A 25,442-nucleotide genomic window follows, 5' to 3' on the forward strand; every position below is an offset into this window, starting at 1 on the left:
GTGTGGGGGTGGCTGGGCGCTCCTCCTCCTTCTTTTCACATTCCACCATCCATTTTAGAAGAACATAAACACTCACCTGAGCACAGGTGTTAGCTCACCTTTGCACTTATAGTTTGCATGATTGAATGAATGAAAGATTTCACACTAGTTGGTTTAAAGGCATAGGTAGGCGTTCGTGAACACTATTTGTTTTGTGTACATGTTGACATGTGGACATTATTGCAGCTAGCAGGTGTGTTGATAATATTTGAGTGTGTGTGAACAGGCCCCGCCCTTTTTGTACTACATTTGAACCGTACCGTAATGATAAACAACCATTAAACCTGTCTGCTCTATGCTGCTTCATGGTCTTACCCCCCCCTCTCACTTTCACCCCCCCCCCCCCCCACATCCCTCCCTCTTCTTCCCTTCTTTCCTTTTCCGTCCGGTCCAACACCAAAGATTTTCAAACATGATTGAAATTAATAAAGTTTGGCCTCAATCACAAAAGGGGTTTATTCAGTCATACCTTTGGTTTGTCTGTAGATTAACAACCCCTCTTGTTAAAGTAAAATATGTCCAACACAAGAGGCCCTCAGCTCTCATCTGCCTGCCTAGCTGTTGGACAGGACAAGTAAAAAAAAAAAAAATAAATAAAATAAAAGACTGTGGCACGTAACCTGTTTCCAGAGGGGTTTTTATCATTGTTAATATGGGATCATTAATTAGGGGAAAAGTTTATTCAAAAAGTCTAGTGGGAATTGGGTCTAACAGACACGTTGAGGATTTGGAGGACGTAATAATTGATGTTATTTACACTTGATCCACAATAGTGAAGCAGTCTAATGTTACAGAGGTTTCTATGGATGCCTCCATTTCTACCGCTTCAGCCTGTTCTGGGCTGATAGTAGGAATAACTTATGTCTAATATTTGAGATTTTACTATCGAAAAATGTAAGAAAATCATCAGAGCTGAGAGAAACAGGAACATGTGGTTCTACTGAGCTCTGACTGCGAGTTAATTTAGCAATAGTGCTAAAAACAAATCTTGGATTATTTCCATTCTCTGATATTAAGGTTGAATAGTACTGGCTTCTAGCTCTACGCAGAGCTTTTTTATAATTTAATAGGCTAAGTTTCCAGGTATTTCATAGACTGCTCTGAACCGGAGTGGCGCCATTCTCTTTCCAACTTACGGGTTTCTTGTTTAAGAGAACGAGTTTCAGCGTTAAACCACGGTGCTACTCGGTTTTGTCTCACGAACTTAGGTTTCAGGGGGGCAACAACATGGAGTGTACTCCTGAGGGCTTGTAAGGCATCATTAACAAAGTGGTCATTTATACTAGGACTGATACTATGGGAGCTGGACTCAGAGTATTTTCTCAGAATATCACTAAGTACTGGCTGAACTGTGTGTTTAAACTCAGACACAGAACGGTCAGTTAAGGTTCTTCTAAGCTGTTTCTTATTCACTGGGGCAGAAGGATGTTCCAGTGTAAACTGGAAGGTAATCAGAAAGTGATCAGAAATGATGGGGTTAAGAGGAAGGACACTCAGCTGGTTGATCTCTATCCCATGGGTTAGAACAAGATCCAGGGTGTGCTTATGACAGTGAGTGGGTTCATTCACACTTTGGGTGAAACCAACATCATCTAATAAAGCTGCAAAAGCCTTTCCTAGACAGTCACTGGGGTCATCAACATGAATATTAAAATCCCCTAATATTATAGTTTGATCAGAATCTAAGACAATAGTCGATAGGAAGTCGGAAAACTCAGTTAAAAATTCTGAGTATGGGCCGGGGGGGGCGATAAATAATTATGAGTAAAACAGGTTTTGGAGTTTTCCTGTTTTTAGGGTGATTTATAGACAATATGATGCTTTCAAATGAATTATAAGCATTTTTAACTTTAGGGCTGAGAAGTAAGCTAGACTGTGATATTACTGCCAAACCACCTCCTTTCCCTGAAATCCTGGATTTCTGATAGTTAGCATAAGTGGGGGGGGTTGCTTCATTCAGTCTAACATAGTCATCCTGATGGAGCCAAGTTTCTGTTAAGGCTAAAAGACTAAGGTTTTTATCAGTAATTAACTCATTGACTAAGAGGGACTTGGAGGAAATGGATCGAATGTTTAATAAACCGCATTTAATGACATCATAATTCTGCTTGTGAGTACTGCTGTCTGTCACTTTAAGGTTTCTATGACGCGCTCCTTTCATTTGTCTTTCAGCACATAAGCTAAAGCTAGGACCTGCTTGACTTTCCCTGCATGGGTTTTGCACCGGCACTAACCCTAAGGGAGGCTCAGAGGAGCGTTTTACACTCCCTAGTTCACCCCTACAGCTTCACTTAAACAAAACTACAGAGTGGGCCTAAACACAAAACCACAAAGAATTACAAAGTGCAAAACAAAAAAACATAACAAATGGAGATGGGGGCCAAGCTGCAATGGAGACTGGTTGCAGCCAAGCTCCCTTTTCCCAGCCTGGAGGTCCAAGTGGAAGCCACACCCTTTCCAGGACAACACCTGAAAATAATCAAAGTTCAAAGTCAACTTTATTGTCAATCCTTCACATGTGCATCACACAAAATGAATTGAAATTCCGTTTCTTACTTTCTCGTGTCTGTTCAAGAGAAGAAAAAATAAAGATAAAATAAAATAGATATGTGAAAGGAATGAAAAGAAAGACAATATACAATTTACAATAATTTACAACATTTGCTATTTAAAGTGCGAGTGCAGTTAAGGCAGTGTCTCAAGGCAGTGTGGGGGGGGGGGGGGGGGCATTTGAGCACTGTACATGGGGGGAGATGGATGGTGGGTAGGCGGAGAGGGGAGAGGGTGTTTAGCATCCTGATGGCCTGGTGTGTGAAGCTGTTTCTGAGTCTGGTAGTGCAGGAGCGGAGGCTACCATACCTCCTCCCCGAGGGCAGAAGGCTGAACAGGTGGTGTGCGTCCTTGATAATTGTTAGTGCTTTGCGGGTGAGGCGGGTGATGTATAAGTCCTGCAGGGAGGAGAGTGGTGCTCCAATGATTCTCCTGGCTGTGTTGACTATGCGCTGCAGGGCTCTCCTGTTGCTGTGTGTGCACCTGCCACCCCACACAGTGAAGCAGCTGGAGAGGATGCTCTCAGTGTTTCCTCTGTATAATGTGGTCATGATGGCTTGTGAAGCACCTGATCTTTTTAGTTTCTGCAGGAAGTAGAGACGTTGCGGACCTTTCTTTGCCAATGATGTGGTGTTGGCGGTCCAGGAGTGTTCCTCACTGATGTGTACCCCCAGATATTTTGTGCTGCTCACTCTCTCCACAGCAGTACCATCAATGATCAGAGGCAGGTGTTGAGTGTGGCCCCTCTGGAAGTCGACAACAATCTCCTTTGTCTTGCTGACATTTAGCACGGGGTTATTATCTCAGCACCATTTTGTCAGCAGATCCACCTCTTCCCTGTAGTTGGTCTCATCTCGCTTGGTGATGAGACCAATCACACACACACACCTACACGCTCACAAAGATCCAGCCACAGAAAAAATACACAAATCACAGAATAAATAGAACACAAAAAAACAAATACACCCACAGCTATAACATGGAGAGGAGCTCCTCCCACTTTGACAAAGCAGCAGTTTTTGCACTTCCTTGTGTGCTAGCAAGACAGCATTTGCTACAGATTGAAGGTCAGATCTTGACCTGGTTTTGTTTCCATGTTTCTCAAACAATCTTTGATTTCTTGGCTTCTTTCAGATCCTGATAATGTGAGACTGATGGGATCGAGTCGTTGTTCTGGTGAACTCCAGGTGAAAGTCAGAAGAGAATGGAGAGCTGTTGATGCCTGGATATTTCTAGAAAAAGAGACAACAATAACATCTGTGTGCAAGTACCTGAAGTGTGGATCCTACGTTTCATCGACAACTAAAGAACTTCCAAGAGAAAACCTTGTTTTCAGGATTAATCCTTCCTGCTTTGATAAATTTCCACTAAATACTGAGAAATTTTTGTATTATGATACAATGAGCAGCAACACATTGGAAATCACCTGCTTAGGTAACAAACCTTCTGATTCCGACTGTATGTACGTCTCACTGTCAGTCTGTGATGCGTCATTGAGTCGATCTTAAGTCGTTTTTTTAGTAACCTGAGATGTTTGAGTCCAGAGAATTGAAATATTCCTCATTGTGAACTGTTCTAAACTTGGTCTTCTCTTCTGGATCCACAGACTCTGTCAGGCTGGAGAACGGATCCAGTCTGTGTTCAGGCAGGCTGGAGGTGAAGTCCAACAACTCGTGGTCCTCCGTGTGTGAAGATGACTTTGACCTGCTGGATGCAGAGGTGGTCTGTAGGGAGCTGGACTGTGGGGCTCCTTCAGTCCTCCAGGGGGCGCTCTATGGAGAAGCAGAAGCTCCCATATTGAGCAGAGAGTTTTTCTGTGAAGGTCATGAGTCTGTTCTTCTGGACTGTGGAAGCTCATGGAGGAAAACAAAAGCCTGTCCACCTGACAAAGCTGTTGGACTCACCTGCTCAGGTACAGCTGCCAGTTAGTGAATGTAGGCGTGTTTCTGTAACATGTTCAATCTCACTGGGAGCTGATGGATCAATAAGCACAGACAGAACTTTTTGTGACATTTACGCCACTATAGAAATGTCTAGAACACCTGTGTAGGTACATCTGTCACGGTGCCCCCGGCCGGGCCCTCTTCATCAAGTCCACCTGCTGACAATGGCTGCGCCTCGTCAGCCTCATCAGGACCCAGGCTCTTAAGGAGAACCAGGACCTGTACTCGACGCTAGTTTGTTGTACTCCACGGTGCTTCACTGGCCACCTCATGTATAGTCTCGCTCTGGTTCTCGCTTCCTTGACTAACCCCTTGCTTTGTCTACTGCTCAGGATCCTACCCTCGTCTGGAACTCTAAGGCCGCACTCACCTCTCGCTGCTTCCTGTCTCGGCGTCCCTCTGGCTTCCCTCTGGACCATGGTGTTCGCCCTCAAGAACCTCCAACCATCTCCTACGTATTCTGCCCTGCAAATTCTGTTTCCCAGAATTAAATCTCTTTATACTTACCATTCTGTCTGCCGAGTCTCCTTCCGGGTTCCAGCATCTGGGTCTGCCACAGCCTGCTAGCCATGACAGAACGAACTAGCCAGAACCCCGACCCAGCTGACCCGGAAGGACTCCCCCTAGCCATATCCCAGCAAGGTATGTTGCTCTCCCGCCAAGCCGATGCTCTCACGCAAATGTCCGCTACACAACAGGAGTTGTTTCGTTGGTTGGATAACCTCACGCAAACCCTCGCCGGAGTTACTAGCCAAACCGCTTGCTCAGTCACCGCTGCATCCCCGGTTTCCGGTGACCTCACCACTGTCATGTCCGCCTCTCCGGATGAAAACATCCGGTCACAGCCCGAGCCGTTCCATGGCGACGTGCGGCGGATTCCTACTACAATGCCGCCTGATATTTCAACAGTCACCCAGGTACTATCAGTCTGATCAACGGAAAATTTCTCTGGTTGTCAACTCACTCCGCAGCAAGGCACTGCAGTGGGCTCACGCTTTCTTGGCCGCTAACCCTGTCTCTCATCTCCCCTTCGAGCGATTCATCAGAGAATTTTGGCTCTTATTCGATCAGCCGCGAAAGCAGGAAAAAGCCACCCGGCGGTTACTCAGCCTCAAGCAGCGTAACCGTCCGGTAAGTGACCACATCATAGACTTTCGCATTTTAGTGGTCGAAGCTGGCTGGCCTGATATCGCGCTCAAGGGGGTTTTCTATCAATCATTGAACGAAAGGATCAAAGACCACCTGTGTACTCAACCGGAGGCCGATAATTTGGAAGAACTGGTTACCGCCGCTCTCCGTTCCGACATACGGATTCGTGAACGCCAAGCAGAACGGAGTTGTGTAACTCGGCGTCCACCCTCGGAATCTTTCTTTCACTCTCCTCTGTACCACCCACAATCATCTGGCGGCGCTGAAAACACCAACCTTCCTACCGAAGAGCCAATGCAGATTGGTCATTCAAAACTTTCACCCGAAGAAAGACTCAAGCGCCGTAATGAGGGGTTGTGTTTTTATTGTGGAGATGCCAGTCATATTGTTTCTCAGTGCAAGAACCGTTTAAACTCCAGAACCCCTCGCTAAGTGACAGGTCGCGAGGGGATCCGTCTGAAAGTAAATCCAAGCCTTTCCTTTTCATGCCTGTCAAGTTCCCTAGTATTAACCATGTTCATGAATGTTATGCCCTCATAGATTCAGGAGCTGAACACAGCCTCATCGATTCTGGTCTAGTTCGCCAACTCGGTTTACCTGTCGAGTCTCTTGATGCCCCTGTAAAAGCTGCCGGGTTAGGAGGGAAGTTGCTGTCCAAAATTACTTCACGCACCGAACCCGTCCAGCTAATCACTTCCGGTGATCATTGTGAGTATCACCAGTTTTTCATTACCGACTCTCCTCAAACCCCCGTTATCTTGGGGTTTTCCTGGCTACGCTTACATAATCCACAAATTTACTGGTCAAATTCTCGGATTACTAATTGGAGCACCTATTGTATGGCAAACTGTTTACAGTCTGCTCTTCCCACTACTGCCTTGACTAAATCCCCCGAAAATGAGAACATCGATCTGTCTAAGGTGCCGTCATGCTACCTCGACCTCAAATCCGTATTTAGTAAGTCTAAGGCGTGTGCGTTACCCCCTCATAGACCCTACGACTGCGTCATAGAACTTCTCAGTGGTGCCTCGCTCCCTAAGGGGAAATTATACAATCTATCCGGTCCCGAAAAACTATCTATGGAGAACTACATTCAGGAAGCCTTATCTCTTGGGCACATCCGACCTTCCTCCTCCCCTGCGGGAGCTGGGTTCTTCTTCGTAGAGAAGAAGGACGGGTCCCTCAGACCCTGCATTGATTACCGTGAGCTCAACCAAATAACTGTGAAGGATAAATACTCTCTACCTCAGAATCAGAATCAGAATCAGAAAGCCTTTATTGTCATTGTAACACAAGAAACTTGTGACAACGAAATTTCCGGTGCTCTCCAGCTGCTTAAACAATAAAATAGATAATCTTCTAAAGAACAATAAAATTGAGTTTAACTGAAAATATACATATGTACAAAGCTACTTAACTATTCTAAATTGCATTATATTGCACTGGGAAATGTTAATATGGCACATTGGTTTCAGATATTGCATGAGTTACAGTTTTTGTGGGATTCACATTTATTTAGGAGGTTGACTGCTCTGGGAAAAAAACTGTTCTTTAGTCTATTTGTGCGAGCCTTGTGGGATCTGTACCGTCGGCCTTACGGTAGCAGTTGGAACAGGTGGTGGTTGGGATGGTGGGAGTCCTTGATGATTTGCCTGGCTCTGCTCGTGTAGCGAGAGATAGCAATGTCCTCTAGGCTGGGCAAGGGGGAAGCCGGTGATTTTCTGGGCCGTGTTGATCACCCTCTGCAGCGCCTTCCTGTCTGCGGCCGAGCATCCTGCATACCAAGCTGTGATGCAGTACGTCAGGATGCTCTTGATGGTGGCTCTGTAGAAGGTCACCAGCAGCTTCTTGTCCAGGTTGTTCCTCCTGAGTATTCTCAGGAAGTGGAGACGCTGCTGGGCCTTCCCTACTGCCGCAGTGGAGTTTGCAGTCCAGGAGAGGTCCTCTGTGATCAGCACACCTAGGTAGCGGATAGAGTGAACCCTGTCCACGCTGACCCCCTTTATATAAAGTGGGGGCGGGTTCACTCTCCCCTTTCTGAAGTCCAGGATTATTTCTTTGGTTTTGGTGGTGTTCAGGTGGAGGTTGTTTCCTGAACACCACTTTTCCAGTCTGCTGACTTCATCCCTGTAGAGAGTCTCGTCTTCCCCTGAGATGAGCCTGACCACAGCGGTGTCATCAGCAAATTTGACGATTGTGTTGCAGGGGTGGGTTGGCGTGCAGTCTGATGTGTAGAGCGTGAAGAGGAGTGGGCTCAGTACACATCCTTGTGGTGATCCTGTGCTGATGGTGATGGTGGATGAAAGGTGGGGTCCAAGTTTAACAGATTGTGGTCGTTCTGACAGAAAGTCTTTAATCCATGAGCAGATGGGGGAAGAAAGGCCCAGGTGAAGCAGTTTCTCTGTCAGGATGTCTGGGATGATGTTGTTAAAGGCTGAGCTGAAGTCCAGTGTCAAGTGTTTATACTTTTTTGTGTACTTTTCCCACACTTGAAAAGGGCTGAGTGTCCAACGTTGAAGATCGATTTACTCAGACTGCCACTTGAGATCAATTTCTAAACTTTAATTTATTTCCATTTGATCTGGCAGCAATCAATAGGTAAAAACCTTAAACACACACAACAGTAATAAATATTTACAAATTCAACATACACATTAACAACAAAAATGTATGTAATTTAAAGTGCCTCAGTTAATTAGCAACATCACTCATTTACTTTAATAACATTACTATTTAAGTTCATGTATCAATTCCAAATTTATTCAAGAATTACTTTAAAATCTCATTATTTAGCAAAAATTCACATTCATAAAGAACTTCCCAGTGTAAATTTACAAAAGTTACAAAGCATACCGACGAAATAAATATCTAATTTCTTAATGCTGAAAATTCCCACTGGTACCTGAAGTACACACAAACATTTGCGAAGCGCACACTCCGGTCCCACAACACACCAAACAAACAAGATAACAAGTGATCGCGCAACTATAGCGCTCAGACAAAGTCTTTTCTTACCGGCTGCCTCTTCAACAGATGAATATGGACTACTTAGTTACACACAGATGAGCAAACAGATTTTACACACGGAATGACAAGGAGTGTGTCTCGCCGGTGCTTTTTCCTGAATGAAGTGCGTGCGTCGCCATTAAATAAATGACGCAGCACTCTCAGCTGTTCAGTCCACATCACGTGACCAGTCAGATGCTTTGCGCAACACCTCCCACTCGAGCTTTATGCGCATGCGCCATTAAGGTCGCATAATTTTGAAGTTCTTGTTAAATAGTGTGTTCTTCGGCCGGAAGAAGGACCACGAGGCGGCGAACATCCCGATGCATAACCACACCATTAAACGCCTTGCTCTCCCTCAGAGCCTGAATGCTAGGAATAGCAGACTTTTGCATTGAATGTGGCACGCTGTGTCCTGGAACGACGAGAACATCAACGTCCCTCACGATGCCCTTGTGATCTGGTACTGCAGCCACGACTCTTCCGAGACGAAACTGACCATGCAGAGTGTTCTGATCACACAGCCACACAACATCTCCAACAGCAACATTCCGCTGTAGCGTGTGCCACTTGCTTCTGATGAAAAGATTTGGTCCAGCAAGTTGACACCATGCTCTCCAGAAGTTGTCAACTTGCATCTCGATTTCCTGTAGACGCTTGAAAGAATAATTTTCAAAACTGAAGGTCTTGACATCTCCACTATGATACGCTCGTCCCATAAGCAGTGTATTTGGTGACACATAGTGGATGCAATCTTCTTGACTTTGAGCCCTTGCGTCGATTGGTCGCTCGTTTGCTAAATTAGCAGCTAGTTGTAGTACAGTCAGAAATTCGCTGAAGGTTAGATTGAGTGTTTTATTTAGACTTTGAAGAGCTCTCTTTACGATTCGAACTGCAGCCTCTGCAGCCATTTCGATGTGGGGAATCAGCAGGACGCACTTTCCAAGTCCAGGTTGTTCCATTCCTGATGGCATATTCCTCCAGATCAGTTTTGTTCTGTGCCTGCAGGAACTTGTATAAATCTTCAAGTATGGGTTTTGCCCCAATAAAGTTGGTCCCAGGATCTGACCAAACCTTCTGGGGGTCAGAGCGGTGAACCATTGATAAGCCATTAGAAAGCTCTCTGTAGACATACTGTTAACAAGTTCAACATGCAATGCTCTGCTTGCCATACAGCTGAATACAACTCCCCAGACTTTCATGGTCACTCTTCTCTTCACATCATCTTTCACCAAGTAAGGACCGAACATATCCACTGCAATGAACTGGAAGGGCGCAGCAGGCTTCGTTCTTTCGACTGGCAAGTCACCCATTACTTGTTGACACACCTTTGCTTTTGCCTTGCGACAAGTAATACACTGGTTAACAGTCTTTTGTGCCAGTCTTCTCCCCTGTATAACCCAAGCTTTCTTCCTCATCCTTAGCAATGTTCCAGCAACGCCTTCATGACCCTCATCATGACTTTGTCTTGCCAATAAAACTCCAAGCCAGCAGTTGGGAGGGATTAGTGGTACCCCAATTTGATTGTTCTTGAAGTGCTGAATTCTGCCTCCACACAACAACAGTCCGATTGCTTCATCCTTGTACACAACAAGTCTCTCAATTGCAGTATTTGGAAAGACAAAGCCTCTTTGAGCTTCTGCACAGAGATCTCGAAATGCGTCTTCTCGTTCGTGCAGTGTGGGTACCCCAGAGGACTTGACTGCCTCCCACTTTGGTCTTTCAACATCTTTGACTTGAATGGCTTTAAGGAACCTTTTAGCAGCTCTCCAAATGATGGTGATGGTTCGAAGCAACTTCTGCAGGTTACTGAAACGCTTGATATCAACCAGCTGATTGATAACAGTACCAGCAGGTGGTCTGTGCATCTCTTGGTCTTCAGTGGACTGGGATTTTGCACTGGCTCTAGTTGTTACTGCTAAAAATACTTTCTTTTGAAGCTTCATGATGTTTTCTCGTGCGGTATCAGCAAGTTCTCTCGCAGACTTGACTGGCCAACTGCTTTCTGGCAGATAAAGAAACTTGGGGCCACTTTGCCACTCAGAGCCTTGACTTAATTCATCTGGCCTGGCTCCTCTTGAGATTATATCAGCAATGTTAACTGATCCAGGGATCCACAACCAGTCCTGAATATTTGTACTGCTTTGGATTTCTCCAATTCTGTTGGCAAAAAATGTCTGGTATCCATAGCTCTCTCGCTGAACAGCGCCTAGTAGGGTTTGGCTATCTATCAGATGGAACCACTTCTTCACTTGAATTTTGCAATTCTTCTCAAAATACTTTTTGAGCCTTGCAGCATAGACTGCACCACAGACTTCAGCCTTGACAGCATCTCCCTTATGGTCCAATGGTGTTAATTTAGCTTTTGACTCAACCATCCGAATGACTGTATCCTGCTGACAACTCCACCTCAGGTACAGCACCGCTCCATAGGAGTGCTCACTACCATCAGAGAATGTGATGCCATAAGGTGGATTTGTTGCGTTTGGTGGTGCCAGTGCTCTGGGAAACCTTAATTTGTTGACCTCGGCATAGTCTTCTAGCAGGCATATGGCATCTTCCCTCAGATTGTCAGATAATGCGGTGTCCCACGTACTCTCCACTCGACTGCATTTGCCTTTTACTTCCTGAAATGCTCTCCTGACTAGGATTGCACCTTTTTGCTTAACAGGTGTAACAAAGCCCAGAGGATCATAGAGTCCGGAGACTTGACTTAAAAGTTATCTTCGAGTGAGTGGGTTTGGTGCCTGTTGCCTCACTTCCTCTCTTGATAGATCTTTTCCCAACCTCATCTTTTTCCGTCTTTTCGAAAAGTTTACAGACACCATGAGGTGGAATTCATCAGGGACTGGGGTATATCCCATGCCGAGTGCCTTATTGTCCTCCTCTGACAGTTGGTTGGGGAGTACAAGGACTGTGGAATCCACTTCTTTCTCATGCTCTTCAGGATGCTCCCTCCCACTTTGACCTGAGCAGATCCAAGGTTTAAGTTTGAACCCACCTGCTCTCAGAATCTTCTCAACATTAGTTATTATTTGTTGAAGCAGAGCCCAGTTGTTATGTGAGGTGAGTATGTCATCAACGTATGTGTCCTCTTCAAGCACTCTACGTTCAGCCTTGAGATGAGAAAACTCTGGTAGACTCGCTGTCTCTCTCATAGCGACTTGAGCGATACAGCCAGCAGGTTTATCACCAATATTCACTCTTGTGATGGCGTATTGGCTGATTTCATCTTCCTCTGTGTCTCTCCACAAAAAGCGATGCAGGTGCATTTCTTTGTCTTCAAGCCATACAGAGTTATACATTTTCTTTATGTCCCCGAGCGCAGCATAGACTCCTTCCCGGAACCGTATGAGGACAGCTCGAATGTTGTTCAGGACGTCAGGACCTTTAAGAAGGATGTTGTTTAAACTCTGGCCTTTAAACACCTGGCTGCTGTTCCAGACAAGACGCACAGGGGTTGTGACTGAATGGGGATTAGGAGCGACTAGATGGCTGATGTACCATACAGGTCCATTCCAACTACTCAACATTTCTTCTGACAATTCAACAGCAGCTTTCCTATTGACCATTTCATGAACTTGGTTCTTATAGGCTTCTTTCCACTTTGGTTCTTTAGCAAGTTGCCGCTCTGTCCTCAAGAAGGTCACTTCCACTGCTTGCTTATTATTTGGCAAAACTGCAGGGTCAGATGTCCATGGATATTTTGCATGCCAGTGAGGTTCGTTGCAGTGATGATCTCCAGTAATGTATGTGAGACCACTTTTGATTTGTTCAAGCTCTCTCTCTTCAGAAAGACTCATTTCTTTGCCCCCCGGTTGACACTTCCCACACCGACAGCCTCCACATTTTGGATCGCACGCGGCGCCAATGCTATCCCATTTCCACCACTTCAGGAAATCACAGCTGGTACTTGTGGTGGTTGCTAGCGTGGCTTCGGCATCCAAACTTTTGTGAATGACTTCTTTGTATTTTCTAGCAGCTGATCGCATAGAGCGGGCAAAATGAGTTTTTGACAGGTGAGTGGTTACATCAACTCTTTCAGAGAGATCTGGATGAGAGCCTGCCACAGTTTTCCCCAGGGGACCGTCCCATAGCACAAGATCTCCAACTGAGCGGATCTTTTGAGGCACAAGCCTGCCCTCCTTGTGACTGATGAGAAGCTTTATTTTGGTGGGTCTTCTCAGTTCCTTAAGGGAGATATCTGGGAAGATTTTCTGCAGTTTACTGGGTGAGACATGGTGGTGAATCTCAGCAATACTGTCCAGACCATAACAGATCAGCTGATGAGATCTCAATGTACCTTTTGGGGTGCCAACCCGAATCTTCAAAAGGTAACGCTTCGTCTCTACAGTCACCTGCATGCCACCAACTCTATGGACGAAAAGTGTGACATCCTCGCTTTGCAAGTTTAGCTCATCAGCTGCCTCATGGGTTATATAGTTGGTATCTGATGCCAGATCTATTAGCGTTCCTAGCCGCTGTCCCGCATTGGCAGTGACCTCGAGGATCATCATGATGACAGGAAACTCCTGAAAGCGAGCTCCTTCCAGCAACTGCCTGCTTACAGCTGAGTTGAGTGTCTTTGCTGCCGTGTTGCAAAACACATTTCGGCATTGCTGTGCCAGTTCTGGGGTTAGTCTTGTTAAGAACTCTTTCTGGTCTTCCGTACACTTTTTATCAACTTGAGATGAAGCGTTTGGCTTTGATTTCCCTTTGAACGGGCCTTTATTTACAGGACTTGGACACAAAAGATAATGATGTCTCATCCGTCCTCTGCAGCACTCATTCTTACAGAGAAAGGTTGCTTTGCATTCACCTTCTTCGTGAACTTCAAGACAGTCTTTGCAACCTCCAGTTTTTTGAACTGCTTCTTTCTTTTCTTCCAAGCTGAGAACTCTGAATTTCTTGCATCTGTACAATCTCCGCTTATGCCCACTCTCTCCACAAACAGCGCAAGCTCCTTGTGGGCTTGTAGTTTTGGTGGCTTTAGTTCTGGCATGCTTTAGCTGTACTTTTACATCTTTCCTTTGAGGTTCTTCATCTCTCAACTGTTCCAACTCTTCATAGATTCCCTCCTGACTCTTCAAAAATGAAAGCAGCATGTCAAAGCGGTCCTTTGAGGGTTCCACGCCTCTCTTTTCGGCCACAAACATGAGCCACTCATGCTTGCTTTCGAGGGACTTGGTCATCAATGGATTTTTAAGTGCACCTATATCACCCAGCTCAATAAGATCATGTAACGCTTTTTCAACCACTCTTATGAGATCCACAATCTTTTTTGGTTGATGACCTTTAATTCAAGGCAATGCTTGGAGTTCTTCAACAATTTCTAAAGCTATAGCAGTTTTATTTCCAAATCGGTTCTCCAGTGTTCTGAAAATCTCTTCTGAAGATCTGCAGGTTGACAAACGAAGATCCTTTGCAATTTTTTCTTCTAAGCTATCTAGTAGCAGAAATTTGCGAACCTCCTTTGAACCAGTAGGGCTCTCCCTGTGCTTGGAGTGCTTCCCAGTCCTTTTTCCAACTGTGAAAGTGTCTTTTACAGCCATCAAACCTTGGAAGGGCAGTTGGTTTCAACTTTAATGCTGGTACTTGATGGCAGGAAGTTACCGTTCGGATCACTTCTTGTTCAGCTTTAGATTGAATTAAACCAGCCTTTCGTGCGGCTAGTTTAGCTGAGCCAATTTCTAATTCCTTTATTCGGTGCTGAAGGTCTGTCTTCTCCTGCTCCGGTGCCCACTGATTCCACTGATTGTAGGCCTCTTTGGCTGCTTTAACTCTCATTTCTACTTGGCTTAGCATGAAGTTGTAAGCTTTCAAGCTTATATCAGGAGCTGCAGCAGAAGTTGTATTGCATTCACCCTCAGCCAATTCAAGGTTCAGTGACAGCTCAGGATGCCCAAAATTGGTCCAAATTACATTCCGAATAACATTTTGCACTTCCTCCAGCTTCTCTTCACACTCCTCTGCTGTATTTTTAATGTCCTCGCGTTGTTCCTCTCTCATTGTCCCTCCATCTTTGTCCCAGGTTTCAGCCAGTGCTAATTCAAGATCGTCATTTGCATCAATTACTTTGTCTGCCTCTGCTGAAATTTTCCCAAAGGCATCTTTCAATTCATCAATTGACATATTTTTGCATGCCCTCATAATCTTGTTAGCTAGTCGAGAAAATGTCCTTTTGGCAATTGTTCTGTTGGACTTGAGGTGTTGCAGGGCTTTGGCTTCCGTCATTTTGGAGCTGGAGCGCAGGCTTCGGAGCTGGAGCACAGGCTTCGGAGCTGGAGCACAGGCTTCGGAGCTGGAGCACAGGCTTCGGAGCTGGAGCACAGGCTTCGGAGCTGGAGCACAGGCTTCGGAGCTGGAGCACAGGCTTCGGAGCTGGAGCACAGGCTTCGGAGCTGGAGCACAGGCTTCGGAGCTGGAGCACAGGCTTTGGAGCTGGAGCACAGGCTTTGGAGCTGGAGCACAGGCTTTGGAGCTGGAGCACAGGCTTTGGAGCTGGAGCACAGGCTTTGGAGCTGGAGCACAGGCTCTGGAGCTAGAGCTTTGGCTTTTTAACTGAAGCACAGGCCCTCGAGCTGGAGCTTTGGATCCTTTGCAGCCAATCTTAGGCGGTAGCAGTCTCTGTAGCTTTTTTTTTTTTTTTTTAACTTGTCCTGTCCAACAGCTAGGCAGACAGATGAGAGCTGAGGGCCTCTTGGGTTGGACATATTTTACTTTAACAAGAGGGGTTATTAATCTTCAGACAAACCAAAGGTATGTCTGAATAAACCCCTTTTGTAATTGAGGCCAAACTTTATTAATTTCAAACATGTCTGAAAATCTTTGGTGTTGGACCGGACGGAAAAGGAAAGAGGGGAAGAAGAGAGAGGGACGTTAGAGAGAGGGGGGGTAGGGGGTGATAATAGGAGGGGAAGGGGGATAAGACCATGAAGCAGCATAAAGCAGCAAGTTTACTGGTTGTTAATCATTATGGTAAGGTTCAAATGAAAAAAAAAAACAAAACAAAAAAAAAAAAGGGCGGAGCCTGTCCACACACACACTCAAAAGTTATAAACACACCTGTTAGTTGCAAAAATGTCCACCTGTCGACATGTACACAAAACAGATAGTGTTCACACGCATACTTATGCCTTAAAACCAACTAGTGTGAAATATTTCAGTCATTCAGTCTGTTGAGCTAACACCTGTGCTCAGGTGAGTGTTTATGTTCTTCTAAAATGGATGGTGGAACGTGAAAAGAAGGAGGGAGAGTGCCCAGCCATCCCCACCCCAAGACCCCCACCGCACCAGCAGCGGCAGCCGGAATCCCCCCAACGCCACACAGGAACCGGCAGGGAACAACCGCCGCCCGGGCGACCAAGCCCGCCACCCAGGCCAGGGCCAGCAGGGCCGCCGCAAGGCCCCCAGAGCCAGAGAGCAGGGAGGCACGGAGGGAAAGAGGGCGCCGCCCCAGCCCAACCAGGAGAGCAGCCCCCCGCCGCGCCGGGAGAACCCAACGCAGGGCCCCACCGGAGAAGGACGCCCACAGCCCCAGACGAGCACCCCACCACCACCCAGGAGTTCCGGGCATCCCCCCGCCCCAACCCCAGGTACGAGCCAGGACCCCCCAAGGGAGACCCACTCCGCACTCCAGGCAGCCATCCGCCCGGCCCACGGTTGGTCCAGGGAGGAGCGAGGCAGGGGCCCGCCGCCCCCGCCCAGAAGGGGGGAACCCTGGGGAAAAAAGAGGGCCCACAAGGGGTGTTGTAAATATGGCCCGACCAGGCTCGGCCACAGTTGGAAATTTGGCGGGGCCCAGCACTCAGGAGCAAGGACCAGAACCCACCCCCCAGGGACACGAACACCCCCGGCTCAGATGTAATGTGAACCCCCCCACCGCGCGGAGAGAGCACCGCCGGGCCCAGGAGGCCAGCACCCCGGGGACACAGCCGCCGTTGCAAAGGGGCCCGTACCCCCCACCAGGGAAGAGGCAGGGGACAGATGGTCCTAGGTCCCACCTTCCTTGCAAAATGTGTGTGCGTGTATGTGTGTTTGAGAGTGTGTGTGTGTGCATGTGTGTGTGTTTATGTTGGGATGTATATATTGAGGGGGGAGGGGTGTGTGTACTAAGGGGGGTGCGGTTAAAATTGGCGGGTAGGGCACTAAGGGGACGTCTCCTGATTACTCACAGTGACGTCCCCTCACCCTCCCCACCAAGGGGCCCTAAATGTCTAAGGTGCGGTTAAAATTGGCGGGTAGGGTGCTAGGAGGACATCCGCTGCTTGCTGGCAGTGATGTCCAAGCACCCCCCCTACCAAGGGCCCTACATGTCTAAGGTGCAAATAAAACCGAAAGAGGGGGGGCCCACTCCATACGGCAACCACAGGAGGGGGGTCACTGCCTAGTAAACCCCCCCCCCAAGGCTCATCGCAGGCTAAGCCCCCCACCCCCTCACCCTATTATGAGGTTATATGAGGAAGGGGGTAAGTTGGGGACAGATGATAGACTATCCCCCGGTGGTCAAACAGCCGTCCCCCGCCCCCCCCCCAGCATGGGGGCCAGGCCCACCCAGCCCCGGGGCCCCACCCCCGGAGGCGCAGACACCCCAGGCCCAGCACCACCACCCCCACACAGAGAGAGGGGAGCCAGAAAGCGCCGGCCCCCCCCGGAGCAAGCCCAGGCCCCCACCCCCAAACGCCGGCCCTAGAAGAGCTCTGGTCAGGCCTCGACGGGACCGAGGCAGCCAACCGGCCGGGGAAACCGCCGATGGCCTCAGCGGAGACCCCGACCCGTCAACCCCCCCTGCCCCGTACCAATAGTGGCCCCCCCCCTCCCCCAGAATGCCCCCCCACAGGACAGGGCCGACAAGACCCCCACCCCACCCCACCCCCAGACCCCGCAGCCGAAGCGGATGACACCCAGAGCGACCGGGGGCCCCAAGAGGGTTGTCCCGTCCCGCCCCAGAGCCAGGGAAGGGCCGATCCCAGCCCCAGGTGTAGACGGGAAGCCCATCCAGCGCCGCTGGGCCCCCCCCCCGAGCAGCGCCCCCCGCCAACCCCCCCCAGCACAGGCAAAGGGACCACCCCCCCAAGCCAAGCCAGACCACCACCCCACCCCCCACCCCGCACCCCCACACCCAAGCCCAGAGGACCACGCAGCGCCCCAGGCCGCCCCACCCAGGCGCCGGACCCGACCCCCCGACCAACGGAGCCCCCACCACCCCCGGCCAGGCACCGGAGGCCCCGACCCCCACCCCGGCCCACGGCAGAAGGGCAAGGAGCAGCGACGACCATGCCCCCCCCACCCCCTAAGTCACGGAGTTAGCTATGGGAGACCAGAGAGACCGAATTCTTTCAAAGTTACTTGAACTTTGGGCTGACATTTTTTCCAAGCTGATATGATCAAGCAGCAGATTTCTGTGTTGACTTATATTTATATTTTTTTTGCTTTTCCAATTTATTAAAATAGTTTTTATAGGAATGCAAAGAGTTATGAAAATGATAGATGCTAATCCTCCTTCTACATCGATGGCACTCATGTCACCAAGCACACAAAGTGACGGTGAAGCTGTGATTGAAACCTTAAGCCAGACTGATAGATCGGCACATACCTGCTGCCAGAGAGCCTGGACAGGCGTGCAGAACCATAGTGCATGCATGTAATTGTCGGGTAGATTACTGTCACAGTGCTGACAAATGTCTGAGTTACTGAGACCCATCTTGAACATCCTCTGTCCAGTGTAGTAAATTCTGTGAAGAGTTTTGAAATGGATTAGCTGCAGATTTGGATTTTTTGTCATTTTAAAGGTGTTTAGACAAAGTTCTCTGTAGCTTTTTACTGCATCCGGTTTTTACTGTCAAGTGTTTATACTTTTTTGTGTACTTTTCCCACACTTGAAAAGGGCTGAGTGTCCAACGTTGAAGATCGATTTACTCAGACTGCCACTTGAGATCAATTTCTAAACTTTAATTTATTTCCATTTGATCTGGCAGCAATCAATAGGTAAAAACCTTAAACACACACAACAGTAATAAATATTTACAAATTCAACATACACATTAACAACAAAAATGTATGTAATTTAAAGTGCCTCAGTTAATTAGCAACATCACTCATTTACTTTAATAACATTACTATTTAAGTTCATGTATCAATTCCAAATTTATTCAAGAATTACTTTAAAATCTCATTATTTAGCAAAAATTCACATTCATAAAGAACTTCCCAGTGTAAATTTACAAAAGTTACAAAGCATACCGACGAAATAAATATCTAATTTCTTAATGCTGAAAATTCCCACTGGTACCTGAAGTACACACAAACATTTGCGAAGCGCACACTCCGGTCCCACAACACACCAAACAAACAAGATAACAAGTGATCGCGCAACTATAGCGCTCAGACAAAGTCTTTTCTTACCGGCTGCCTCTTCAACAGATGAATATGGACTACTCAGTTACACACAGGTAAGCAAACAGATTTTACACACGGACTGACAAGGTGTGTGTCTCGCCGGTGCTTTTTCCTGAATGAAGTGCGTGCGTCGCCATTAAATAAATGACGCAGCACTCTCAGCTGTTCAGTCCACATCACGTGACCAGTCAGATGCTTTGCGCAACATCCAGAAAGAGCAGCCTAACGTAGTTCCCTGGGTGGTCCAGGTGGCTCAGGGCAGAGTGAAGAGTGGTGGAAATAGCATCATCTGTTGAGCGATTTGGTTTGTAGGCAAACTGGAGCGGGTCGAGGGTGGGTGGGAGATTATCTTTGATGTGTTTTGCTATCAGTCTTTCAAAACACTTCATGATTACAGGCGTGAGGGCGACTGGCCTGTAGTCGTTGAGGCTGTCTGCTGCTGGCTTTTTGAGAACCGGAATTATGGTGGAGGTTTTGAGGCAGGCTGAGATGCTGCACTGTTGTAGGGACTGATTAAAGATATTGGTGAAGACGTCCGCTAATTGGTCGGCGCATGCGCTGAGTACTTTGCCTGGTACTCCATCTGGTCCTGTTGCCTTCCTGGGGTTGGCTGATTTAAGCACCCGTCGTACTTCCTGCTCCTGGAGTACTAGGGTGCTGTTGGTGTGGGGTGGTGATGATTGTGGCGTGTCTGCTGGGGGCCTCTGAGTGTCAAACCTGGCAAAGAAATGGTTTAGCTCCCTTGCCAAGGAGGCATCCGCTCCAGTGGACACTGTGTTGCTGCTCCTTTGATTTGTGATTCCTGGGGTTGTTGTCAGCGAAGTGCTCTTCAATCTCCTTTTTGTAGGCCATTTTGGCCTTCTTTATGCCTTTTTTTTAGGGCAGATCTGGCTGCGCTGTATTGGGGCCAGTCACTGTCCCTTGACCTGAAGGCGGTGTCTCGTTTTTTAAGGAGAGATTTTACTTCGCTGGTCATCCATGGTTTCTGAGAAAGTTCTGATCCTTTTGTTCACAGTCACATTGCCTATGCAGTGGTTTATATAGGAAAGGACTGTGTCCGTGTGTTCTTGTAGATTTTGGCTGTAGAAAGTGTCCCAGAGTGTGTTTGAGAAGCAGTCCTGCAGTTGTGTGAGGGCAGCTTCGGGCCAGATCCTGATGGTCTTTGTTTCTGGCTTTGTTTTCCTTCTTAGGGGGGTGTAGGTGGGGGTGAGGGACAAGCAGAGATGGTCTGAGACTGCTAGATGGGGGAAGGGGGTGACTTTGTAAGCCTGTTTAATGTTTGAGTAAACTTGGTCTAAAGTGTTTACTCCTCTGGTGGCAAACTTCACATACTGTGTGAATTTGGGGAGCACAGTTTTAAGACGTGCTTGGTTGATATCCCCAGCAATAATCAAGAGTCCATCAGGGTGGGCGAGCTGTTGCTTGTTGATGATAGTTAGCAGGAGGTTGAGAGCCGTGCTAGTGTTAGCATCTGGTGGTATGTAAACAGCTAGCACCAGAACAACTGTGAATTCCCTCGGGAGATAGAAGGGCCTGCATAAGATGGCTACAGCCTCCAAGTCCGGGGAGCAGTGTCTTTCGGTGATCCTGCTGATGCTACACCACTCGTTGTGCACATAAACACAAAGCCCCCCTCCTCTGCTCTTACCGGAGCTGTGATCTCTGTCCTGACGATGTAGCGTGCGTCCCGCTAGCTCAATCGCGGCGTCGGGGATACGCGGTTGTAGCCATGATTCGGTGATGATAATCAGACTGCAGTTCCTTGTGAAGCTGTTTTTGGCTGTTAGTAGTTCCAGTTCATCCATCTTGTTGATGATGGACCTCGCATTTGAGAGGAGGAGGCTTGGAATTGCGGGTCTGAGCGGTTGTTTACGTAGCTTAGCCTCAGGGCCAGCCCGGCAGCCTCGCTTCTGCTTCCTCTCTCTCCTCCGCCTTCGTCGCTTGCCGGGTGGGCTTACCATCCACGGAAACCCCGGTAGCCTCGCAATTTCCTTTGGGATGTTGTGGGGCTGCTGAAAGTTCTTTGTTACCGACTGGGTTTGTCTCAGCCCAAGGTCTATCAGGTACTGGCGGTGGTATTTAAGATCGGCGTAGCAAAAATCCAAAAGTAAATAAAATACAAACAATAGAACAAAAAGCCATGCTGGAGAGCTGAGAGCCGCTGCACCCACGCGTGCCGCCGCCATCCTCATGTTACCTCTCCTTAATTCCGTCTTTTCCGTCTTTAACCCGGTTCCGGGTTATACAGCAGGACGCGTGGCGTGCCTCTCTGCGAATACAACTATCTTCAAATTACTTAAAAAGTTGATTTTTCTCCAAAAAAGAGAGCTGACCATGCCCCCGAAGAAACCCCAGGAATATGAAGATCTCAAAAAGTCTCTTGACATTATTCAAGAAACGCTGAAAAGTTTTATGGATCAAGTGTCGGCTAAGCTAACACCACTCTGGGAGATGATGGAAGAGTTCCGAAGATTTCGGGCTCAAAACGAGCAGCGAGAAAACCGGGTCGAGATTCTGGAGAAAAGACTGGACGATGTGGAACAGCAAGTAAGGATGAATAATGTCATTTTCACTGGAGTACCAATCAAGCCTCGAGCGAAGCTGAATGCAGCTGGAGCTAGCACTGCTAATGCTAGCGCTAGCGTAGCTAGCAGTTCTAATACGGAGATCGGTGCAGCGTCGCTGGAACAGCAAATACATTCATTTCTCACATCTAAAGGGATTTCCCTGGATCTCAATACCATCGAGACCTGCCACCTGCTCCCCAGGAGAAAGGAGACGGATAAACCAGCAATCCTCATCAGGTTTGTGAATCTCAAACACAAGCTAGCTCTGATGAATCAACGCAAAAATCTCAGAGGATCTGCTGTTTATCTGAACGACCATCTGACCAGAAGGAATGCTGAAATCTCAAAACATGCACGGCTTCTCAGGAAGCGTAAGTAGATTGAGAACACTTGGGTTAAAGGCTGCAGGATTTACGTCAAACCACTCGGTCCAGAGGACCGGGCCAAGGTTCTGGTCGTGAACACCATGAAGGACTTTGAGAAGTGCTTGATTGCGGTTGTCTGAAACAACGTGGAGTAATAAATCAAAGAGCCAAATAATTTCAAGAAATATGACACCTGGAATCATCACTTTCTCTGTATGTCTGATGTAACCTGAATAACAGCAGAGTTCTGACCTGCAGACAACTTGACCTCAACTTTCACCGCAGCTGATATCAGCTGAAGAAGGATATGGACCTGAATCTAATGTCTGCAGACATAACATGGAAGAAAACTATTAACTGTTTAAACCAAGAGAATCGGCTGTTATCAGTAAAAGAAGAAATGCCAACCTTGGACAATTCGACAGTTTATGGACCCTTTTTATTTTTTCCCTACAGCATTTATTATATAAAAAAATAAAATAAAAATACAAAAAAAAATATATAAAAAGAGTAAAACAAATGATTAATCAAATGATTAATTAAATTGATTGACTTTTGATGATATTACTTCACTAGCTCCTAAAATTGATAAATTGATTCAAAAATCTTTCCTAATGTAGCATAACTTTGCACATGTTTTTAACTTTTGATACTTGATGAAATTTTGCTATGAAAATTCCTGAAACAGTGTTGTGTCTATTTTACTGATATAGTATTATGTTTTAAAGCATATGAATGACTTTTAAAAGTAACATAATTTGCATATATTTCAGATGCTGCATTTGCCATGTTGATTTCTAAAATAGTTATTTTTGACGTAGTACTTAAGTAATTCATCTTTGGCATGTGCTTTATTGATACCTTATGATTGTTAATTCTGTCTGATAAAACCTAGGAACCGGATATTGATAAATCATGTAATAAAATGGTTATAGTATAACGGGGTGGGATTATATAAGTTCGCTTCCTTCCACTCCCTTTCAAGCACTATTTATTAATTATGTCTAATTATCCTAAGTTTGATTAGTTACTGTATGAATGTATAACTGATGTTTATATTGTTTTTGTGTATTATTTCTATTTGATTGCTTGAAATAAACCATTTCAAATAAAAAAAAATCAAATCTTTGATTCCGTTCAGGGTGCTAACATCTTTTCCAAATTAGATCTCCGTAATGCCTACCATCTGGTTAGGGTCCGGGAGGGGGACGAATGGAAAACTGCCTTCAACACCCCTCTTGGACACTTCGAGTATTTAGTCATGCCATTTGGTCTCACCAACGCCCCCGCCATTTTTCAGCGTCTGGTAAATGACGTCCTTCGCGACTATCTCAACCGTTTTATATTCATCTATTTAGATGACAATCTAGTCTACTCCAACAACCCCACGGAACATCGCCACCACGTCAGGCTGGTTCTCGAGCGGCTATTAGAAAATCAGTTGTTTGTGAAAGCCGAAAAATGTGAATTTCACGCTAATTCGGTTTCTTTCTTGGGGTATATTCTCGAGGCCGGTAAAATCAAACCAGACCCATCCAAGATCCAAGCAGTCTCCGAGTGGAGTATCCCCAAAACTGGCAAGAAACTGCAGCAGTTTCTCGGGTTCTCAAATTTTTATCGGCGTTTCATACGCAATTACAGCCAAATCGCAGCCCCCCTCACTCGACTCACTTCTGTCAAGATCCCATATGTTTGGAACACTGCCGCAGACTCCGGTTTCAAGCGACTCAAAGAACTGTTCACCTCGGCACCCATTCTGATCCAACCTGACATCCACAAACAGTTTACAGTGGAAGTCGACGCCTCGGACTCCGGAGTGGGGGCCGTGCTGTCCCAGCAGATGATTTTACCCAAACTTAGGAATTTTAAATCTTCTCAGTGTGTGAGAAACCTGGGCGTTCTTTTTGACTCTGAGCTGAATTTTACTCCTCACATCAGAAACATTGTGAAAATAGGATTTTATCATCTCAAAAACATTGCCAGAGTCCGCCCGTTCCTCTCTCTTGCCAGCACAGAGGTGCTAATGCATGCTTTTATTTTTAGTCGTTTAGATTACTGTAATGCCCTGCTCTCTGGTTTACCCCAAAAGTCGATCTCAAATCTACAACTTCTACAGAACTCAGCGGCACGAGTTCTGACGAGGACCAGGGGGCGGGAACACATTACACCGGTTTTAAAATCGCTGCATTGGCTCCCTGTGCGTTTCAGGATTGATTTTAAAGTTCTTTTAATGGTTTATAAATGTTTTTATGGTCTTGGGCCCTCTTATTTAAATGATATTATTTTAAAATACGAACCCTCGCGGACCCTGAGGTCCTCTGGCACTGGCCTCTTAGTTGTCCCTAAGGTAAGGACCAAGACACATGGTGAGGCTTCATTCTGCCATTATGGTCCTCGCCTGTGGAACAGCCTGCCGGAGAACCTCAGGGCCGCAGAGACTGCAGAGGTTTTTAAGAAGAGGCTCAAGACCCACCTTTTTAGTCTGGCTTTTATATGACTTTGATCATTCCTTATGTCTTTTATTATTCATCTATTTATTAATTGAGGTATTTATTTACATATTTAATTATTTATTTTCTTGTAAGGACTATTATTATCTTTGTTTCTAATATGCAATTCTTTTTATTGTTATTTTACCAATGATTCTTAGGTTATGTTTTAATCACTGACGTTTTTATTTTTTTTATTTTTTAATTACTAACATTCTTATATCTTATTTTATTTTTTATCTTTTTCTATTTTTATTGTTGTTATTCTATGATCATTTTTATTTTTTATTCTGATGTTTTTTTTTTTTACTCCAGTGTTTCCTCTGGGGGATCCATCGTTCTTGGGCACCACCAGCTTGACCTGTAGGGCATGCCGTTGCTGTGGTGCCCATTCTGGTTGGGCGGGCTGGGGTCCCACTCTGTGGTCTAATAGCCATGGATGGGGCCCTGGGCTGCCCTGTGTTGGGCGGGCGCTGCGGTAATGGCCCCTGTGGTCCGGCTGGGCCTTGGAATGAATGGATCCCCATGATATCGTTTCCTCGCAGCAGTACCAAGCCAGACCTTCTTCAACTTCAGTTCTTTTTCTGTTCACGGTTCTACTGGGGTAACTGGGTGGGTGGGGATGGGGGCGGGGGGTGGTGAGGGAGGGGTACCTTCTTTGTGTGATTGTCCTTTGTTTTCTGTTTTTAATAACTTTCACTTTTTATGACTGTTTTATCTGTTTTTATGTTAAGCGCTTTGTGTTTTTAACCAAAATGAAAGGCGCTATATAAATAAATAAAGTTTGAGTTTGAGATTGAGTCAGCGAGACTCCACCTCAGGCAAACACAAGCCATGCGCCTTCTTTTCAAGGAAGCTTAATCCTACAGAGCAGAATTACGACGTCAGCAACCGTGAGTTATCAGCCATCAAGCTTTCTCTCGAGGAATGGAGACA

The 25,442-nt window shown here is 46.6% G+C and overlaps 1 protein-coding gene across 1 annotated transcript in view; it reads left to right on the top strand.

The window, feature by feature from the left end:
- Positions 1-4,160: 4,160 nt before the first annotated feature.
- LOC111948407 (antigen WC1.1-like) overlaps positions 4,161-25,442 on the top strand; it is a 74,222-nt gene continuing 52,940 nt past the window's right edge. Inside the window, exon 1 of the mRNA XM_023961319.1 lies at positions 4,161-4,501. The gene's annotated coding sequence lies outside the window, so the exon portion shown is untranslated. The remainder of the gene's footprint in view (positions 4,502-25,442) is intronic.

The sequence above is a fragment of the Oryzias latipes genome, chromosome 13 (genome assembly GCF_002234675.1).
Source record: "Oryzias latipes chromosome 13, ASM223467v1".
In the NCBI taxonomy this organism is placed as follows: Eukaryota; Metazoa; Chordata; class Actinopteri; order Beloniformes; family Adrianichthyidae; genus Oryzias; species Oryzias latipes.